This window comes from Otolemur garnettii, unplaced genomic scaffold (genome assembly GCF_000181295.1).
Source record: "Otolemur garnettii isolate 467f Iridium unplaced genomic scaffold, OtoGar3 scaffold00214, whole genome shotgun sequence".
NCBI classification, from domain to species: Eukaryota; Metazoa; Chordata; class Mammalia; order Primates; family Galagidae; genus Otolemur; species Otolemur garnettii.
Window position 1 is genome coordinate 1,333,031 of NW_003852609.1, and position 6,753 is coordinate 1,339,783.

The 6,753-nt window shown below is 40.3% G+C and overlaps 1 protein-coding gene across 1 annotated transcript in view; it reads left to right on the forward strand.

Moving 5' to 3' along the window:
- CUNH4orf19 (chromosome unknown C4orf19 homolog) overlaps positions 1-6,753 on the forward strand; it is a 105,510-nt gene that overhangs the window by 66,565 nt on the left and 32,192 nt on the right. The gene's annotated exons all lie outside the window — the stretch shown is intronic.

The following is a 6,753-nucleotide window of genomic DNA, read 5'->3' on the forward strand; positions in this document are numbered from 1 at the left end:
AAAAAAAAAAAAAATTGTCTTGAGTCTACAGCTGTTACATGAGAATAACACAGAAAATTCCTTGAGGAAACTTTTCTTCCAACATTCAAAAACTATTAGGGAGAGTGCATATTGCAAGGGTACATGTCTAGTATATTAATACTAGAGTATAAATGTCTAAACACAGCAGTTAAATAAGGGAGGTGAGTGATATGTTGTGATGAAAACATTCCAAATTGTATATAAAATCAGCACATTGTACCCCAAAATGCAGTAATGTACACAGTTATGATCTAGTTAAAAAAAAACTATTATCAGATTTGCAAAGAATTTGCTGAGGACATTACAAAAAAAAAAAAAAACATACCAACATGCATACTTTTTGTTTCACTTTCTTCTAAATTTGTTAACTAAAACAAAAACATCAACCAATATTCATGTCCACTATTCATCAGTTAGCAAATTCACGTAAAACGTTCTGTGAAAATCAATTGTCTATATGGAATTTATTATTTTTAACAAGTTCTATTTATTTGTCAATTGCGCGCTACACATCCTTTGTTTACAGTAAGCATTTTTTTCCTGCAGAACAACTTGATACATATTTCCCAGCACACCACTCCATGGAAGGCACAAATTGTGTGCCTGCCAGAACCACAGAGAAGACATCATGCCCCCCCCCCAAAACAATGGCACCATTTTGAACATTGTTGAAATAAAAACAGAGCTTTCGGCTCGGCACCTGTAGCTCAGCAGCTAGGGCACCGGCCACAGACACCAGAGTTGGCTGGCTGGTTCCAACCTTGCCGGGCCTGGCAAATAACAATGACAACTACAGTCAGAAAAAACAAACAACAACAAAAAAACCCCCAGAGCTTGCATCCCATTGTTAATAAAGAGAAGCTAAAAAAAAGTATGCTGACTACTTCTGGTATTGAATTTTCTGCATATATCCACTAGCAAGAGTAAATACTGGCAAGAAGTCTTCAAACTACCCCCAAAACAGGTTACAGATAAACATCTCCAAAATGTCATGCATTTTGTGAAGTGTGTACAGGTACCATGTTTTGGTAAGGAATATGATAAGATCCATTTCCTGCTATCTCTGACTTACAGTGAGATTCCCCCCCACCCAAAGAACAGTAAGAACACTTTACATGCTATGATACCCAGCTAAGAAAATACTAATGATTGAAAATTAAGAATTTAAGCCAGTCTCATATTCACTTAGTTGAATGAATAAATTGTAGGATCAGAGCTTATCAGTTTTGGTTTTTTATTTCTACCTCGTACTATTCCCTAGAAATACTTTTATGATCTATAAATTGTCACAAGTCTCTTTATGTGCTCAGTTATTTGAATGTACCTTAATAGGTTTGGGATTATTTCCTCCTTACATTCCACACTGCAGAAGGCGGGGCTGTTCTGTTGATTTTAGCTTATAAGGAAGCAAAGATTCTTTGACCTAAAAACTTTTCTCACTGCCTTCCTTCCCACCTGATATTCTAGATATCTAATATTTGTTGGTTTTGAAAAAAAAAAAAAAAAGAATGTGTGAACTAAAATAAAATCGTAAGAGTCCCTCCTCAGTGACTGACTGACTGACTGGACCCCCTGTTGGCCTGGAAGATCCCCTAAGACTAAGTTGCTGGCCATGAGAAAGGAGATCAGACAAGCCCTCCCCATGCTCCCCCCACCTTCTTAGAGATGCCCTTTGTGAGTCGCTAACGAGCCTAAGGCTTTGCAAGACCTGCCACAGGTCCTTAATATACGTAACAAACCAATTGAGTCTGTCCAGTATTTTGCCTCTAATTAACAAACCCTTTATCTTAAGCATTCCTTTTCACTGACTTAGTCTTTTAGAAGAGCCTCCTAACTCTTTCAGCCAATTGTCAGCTAAGGAATCTTTAAACCCACCTATAACCTGTCAGCTCCCCACTTCCAGATGTCCCACCTTTGGGGGCCAAACCAACGTATGTTTTCCGTGCATTGATTTATGACCTTACCTGTAATCCCTGTCTCTCTAAAATGTATAAAACCATAACCCCACCACCACAAGTTAATTTCCTCAAAGTTTCTTGGGTGTGGCTCCGGGTCATGGTCCTCAAATTTGGCTCAGAATAAACCTTCTTAAATTATTTTACAGAGTATGGCTTCTTTTCCATCAACAAATGAATGAAAAAAATAAGAACTAGGGATCCTTCTAATATTTTCTTTTGTAGGAGTTGGAATGCTTAAGCGGAGGAGATAAAAATAATACCTGGCCACATTGTACTTGACTCCAATTTGAAACCGTCATCTAATGGAGACAAATCAGATCTTCAACCTTTTTGATTCTTTGATGACAGTAGATGGATTGCCAAATAATAGTGGGAAATACAGTGCATGTTTTCCTAGTGATTGTTAGGCAGCGTTTTTTTCTGCTTTTGATATTTGGTATGTGCCAGCTTCTCTATTTTCTTAAGATGTCCATTTCACCCACTTCTATCATAAATGATGCTAAAAGGAAACCTGATAAATTTTTGGCCTCTAAATGTTGCTGGTGTTTGGGGGAAAGCAATGCTGCTTGTTTGTTTGGGTTTCAGTGGCATTTAAGGAACCAACGTGAAATCAGTCATCCACACAGAAATAGCAGTCTTTTTTTTTTTTAACCTTATAAAAAAGTGTCCTTATAAAAAAGATGGAAGGGGGCAGCTCTCCCCTTCTGCCACGGGAAACACAGCCACAAGGACCCATCTACCCAGAAGAGAGCAAGGCCTTACCAGACACCACCAGATCACACCCCAGCCTCGGGAACTATAATAAGTTTCTATTTCTCATAAGTTATCCACTCTAAGTTATTTTGTTATGGGAACCCAAACAGACTCAGACAAATGTAAATTCCATAAGAAAGCTGCCCAGTCTTTAACCCAGTCCATACACAGAGGGGGTGATCAGCTCAATAAATATCTCATTGACTGGCCCTAGATGGTCTCCTATTGTTAGATTCAGGGCAGTCTAGTCAGAGTAAAGGAAGGAGAGTGTAAGGTGAAGAAGGGAATTGACTCTGGTTGAGGTCCCAGCTGTGGCCAAACCAGAAGGGACTCTGGAGCTTCCTGATGCCATAATACCATGGCTGTGAATTCATCTTTTAGGGAAAATATTATGTTTATTCTGATAGTTGCTGATAACTTTGAATTTAAATTGTATTTTTCTTGGAGTAGTGATTTTTTTCTACCCTGAGAACATTGAAAAGCCTCTCTTCTAAACACTTTAGCTTGTAACATACTTTAGCTTACAGTCATTACCATGTGTAAAAAAATAAATAAAAATTTAAAATCACCAAAGAAGAGAAAAGGAAAAAGAACAGGACATGTTGTTTATATATTGTGTACAGTCGGCATGCACATGGACATAAATTAAAGCAAACCTCGAAAAGAAATTGAACACAGAACACAGGCACTGTGAGTATATTTTGAGTGCTGTATGTACGCGTGTGTGTAATTCTGTTTTACATGTATGTTGTATATAAACTATATGTTAGATATATATAAATAACATAACTCAATGAATAAACGGTCTTTAAGCATTTAGAAAAGATCAGAGGTTTTTGTGAACACAGCAGATATAAAAAGAAACAGTTTTTATACTTTAAAATAATACTTAGAATCTGGCCTAATCTGACGTCTAAACTTTAAAATTCACCAGTAAGATGAGTTTTACACTCTGTAACACAGATGATTGTCCTTTATTGAAGTAACCAGAATTTTTCCTTTTTTCTCTAGAGATTCTAGATACAAATCACGGTTTTGTTTCCTTGGTTTAAATGAGGTCCTCTTTGATCATTACTCCACACAATGAAAAGATATTTCCTTGTGCAAAGTAGTGGTTAACTTCTCACAACCTCATTCAACAAAGGGGCCCCTGTGTGAGGACGCAGGAATTCCTCTTGGAATACAGGGAAGGCCCCAGCTGAATCGTATCTAAGGAAGATGTTGCAAAGCTTGCAAAGCTTGTTCTGAGAAAAGAGCCCAGCTTGAGCTCTTTGCTTTCTATTCAGATATGGGCCCCACTTGGGGCTGGGGGAGGGGAAACCCATCAAAGCAAAAGAGAAAACAAACCTGAATGCCTCGACACATGACAAGGAAATGTTAATTCTTGCAAGTAGCGTTGGGTTGGTGCCAACTCATGCTTATCATATTTAGAACTTAGTTGCTCTTGGAAAGAAACTTTGTTACTCCTGTCGTCGAAGTTAAAGAAGGTAACTCAGATAGACTGTCCCTCTGTGGCATAAACTCATAAAAACCCTGTCTGTGTGTGGTAAGTCCCAGGCTGGCTCTGTTCACCTGGGCTAGCTGCGCTCTGCCGCACCAGGGGGTCTAGGCTTACCATAATGAGCGCAGATTCTCAGCATCAGGCCCTTCCTGGTATTCAGGGCCCCTCCCCACCTAATCCTACCCCACCCTGATGGATTGATCTCCCACTGTGCTTTCTTTCCCACCACCCACAAACCTTCCCCACCAGCCTGCAACCTTCCTCATGTCCTGCAACCTTCCCTCCCCCAACTGGGTGGGATGATTTACAGAATATAAAGTACCTACCGGTGGGCGTGGCATGTCCTGGGTAAATGTTGATTCCCTTTCTCTTCTTTTTCCCTTTGCCCTTTGAACAGAAATTCCCCTTTCTGTTAGAGCAGTTCTTGGGCAATGATAGATTCTTTTTCTTTTCCTTTCTCTATTTCTTTTCTTTTCTTTCCTTTTTTTTGGGGGAGGGGGGGACAGAGTATCACCATGTCACCCTCTGTAGAGTGCCAGGGCATCAAAGCCCACCTCAAACTCTTAAGTGCTTCTCTTGCCTCAGCCTCTGGAATAGCTGGGACTACAGGCGCCTGCCACAACGCCTGGCTATTTTTTGGTTGCAGTTGTCATTGTTGTTTAGCAGGCCCAGGCCGTGTTTGAACCCACCAGCTTTGGTGTATGTGGCCAGTGCTCCACTCACTGAGCTACAGATGCTGAGCCTCGATGATAGATTCCTGAATGAATGCTGGAAACAGTGGTGATGACAGAATGAGAGGGGAGCGGAGTCTGGATCCCTCTACCAGCCTGCTCTTTGAATGCTGGGAGTAACAAGGAAAGAATGGCCACAGCCATTTTTGTGCTTTCGCCACCTGCTTGTCCTGAGTCATGTGTCATCTCTACACCCCCATGAAGGAATGAAGACACAGAGAGGTTGAGAGATTTGCTTGAGGCCACACAGTTTACAAGTGGAGCTAAGATTCAAACTTGAGAGTTACTAGTTGGCAGAGCCCACCCCTCTTTCCATATGCAAAAGTCCCTTTCCAAAGATTCCCAGTGAGCCGGTCACCAGCAGTATTTGTCTCCAATCCCTGTAGGTGGTTGGACTGTACAGGAGAAGACATACCCCTGCCTAACTCAGGGATAGCTCCACTTGAAAGCTAAATTGCTAGCAAAGTAAAAATTCCATTCCATGGACAGATAAGTTAGCTGGTAAATATCATGCAAGTTTCTGTTTGCGAACAGACCACGTACCGTGGTGCTTCAAGGGTTTACTGTTGTCCTTGAAGATGCTGAGAAACCTCCATCCTGACTAGCACCATCGAACAGGACTTTCTGTGATCACGCAATGTGCTGCGTCCACATTGTACAACACAGTAGCCACTAGCCACACGTAGCATTTGAGCACTTGAGGTAAGACTGGTTAGTTTATCTGAGAAATTTGAACATTTTTTCTTTTTCAGGTTAATGTGAAGGTACAAACAACCAGGTCACAATATTTGAATGTGTGTCCCGCACCCAAAAGGTGTGCATACGCCCGTACCTTGTGCCCAGTAAGTGGGAGCACTCCAAACATCTCTTTCCCTCATCCCGGTTCTCCCTCCCCACAACTTAAATTGAAATGAGTTTTTCTCCTAGGTGGGCATGAATTACTTCATCTACTGGCTTCGTATTAATATTGAATACATTGGATATTTGCTTTTTCATTCTAGTGAGACTTTCTTGAGAAGAATGTGTTTCAACTCCATCCAGGTTAATACAAAAGATGTAAAGCCTCCATCATTTTTATGGCTGAATAGCATTCTGCAGTATACAAGTACCTCAGTTTATTAACCCATTCATGAATCGATGGGCATTTAGGTTGTTTCTGCATCTTGGCAATTGTAAATTGAGCTGTGATAAGCAATGTAGTGCAAATGTCTTCATGATAAAAGGACTTTTTTTCTTCTGGGTAGATGCCCAGTAGTGGGCTTGTGGGGTCAAATGGGAGATCTAATTTTAATTCTTTGAGGATTCTCTATACGTCTTTCCAAAGAGGCTATATTAGTTTGCAGTCCCACCAGCAGTGTAAAAGTGTTCCCCTTTCTCCACATCCATGCCAGCATCTGCAACTTTGGGCTTAAACTTTTAATTGTATTTAATTTTAAGTAATTTTTTTTCTGATGCATCCACTGTGACTTTATTTTTTTTTCCTTCCAGATTAATATAAGGGTACAAACAATTAGGTTACAATGTTTGTGTTGTTACATAAGGTCCCTGTTGTAGTTGTGTCCCATACCCAGGAAATGTGCCATATACCTTTACATTGTGCCCATTATGGGGGAACATACTAGTCCCCCAATCCACCCTATACCTCCTCTGGCCTCCCCCCAACTTGAATTGAATTTCATTTTTCTCTTGTGTGGACATTTATTAGTCGGTCAACTGGCTTCATATTAATACTGAGTACGTTGGATACTTGCTTTTCCATTATTATTTTTTTTTTTTTTTGTAGAGACAG